The sequence below is a fragment of the Octodon degus genome, unplaced genomic scaffold (assembly GCF_000260255.1).
Source record: "Octodon degus isolate 3935 unplaced genomic scaffold, OctDeg1.0 scaffold04429, whole genome shotgun sequence".
In the NCBI taxonomy this organism is placed as follows: Eukaryota; Metazoa; Chordata; class Mammalia; order Rodentia; family Octodontidae; genus Octodon; species Octodon degus.
In genome coordinates, this window is record NW_004529005.1 from 2064 (window position 1) to 2822 (window position 759).

General features: G+C 39.0%; 1 pseudogene; it reads left to right on the forward strand.

Moving 5' to 3' along the window:
* The first annotated feature begins 11 nt into the window (after positions 1–11).
* LOC101588233 lies at positions 12–680 on the forward strand (annotated as a pseudogene).
* Positions 681–759: the final 79 nt, after the last annotated feature.

Below are 759 nucleotides of genomic sequence, written 5' to 3' on the forward strand. Positions count from 1 at the left end.
CTGCCTTGGAGCCAGCTGAGTATGGACTGAAACCTCCAGTAACTGGAACAGTTTTCCCATCTCAAATCACTAATGAACACAAATCATTGATAATGGTGAAGAAACTTTTTGCTACTTCTATCTCATGTATAATGTACCTAAGAGGCTTGTTTCCAGAGAGCTCTTATGGAGAACGTCATTTAGATGACCTCAGTTTAAAAATCCTCTGAGAAGACAAAAAATGTCCTGGATCACTGCATATTATCAAGTGGATTCAAGGTTGTTTTCATGCCTTGGAAATACCTACACATGGCAGTACTTATACTTTATACAAATCCTAAGGAACCTGAGGTAAGAAGATATACATATAGAATGTTACTGAGATATACCAGTTCAAATTCAAATATACAAAAGCAGGAGCCACTATGGATTTTAACAGTAGTAATACAAGCTTTGAAAGTGGGACAAACAGTGAAGATATTAAGAAAGCCAGTGTTCTACTGATTCGAAAATTATACATATTGGGCCAGGGAGATGGCTCAGTGGAATAAGTGCTTCCCTGGCAAGCGCAAGGGTCTAAGTTCAATCCCCGGTTCTGAAAAAAAAAAAAAAAAAGAAAGAAAGAAAATTATACATATTGATGCAAAACCTTGGACCCCTTCCTAATGATGTTATACTTACTATGAAACTTCATGGGGCTGGTGAGATGGCTCAGTGGTCTAAAGCACCTACTTAGAACAAGCTGAGCAAAGCACAGGGACCGCGGTTCAATCCCCCAGC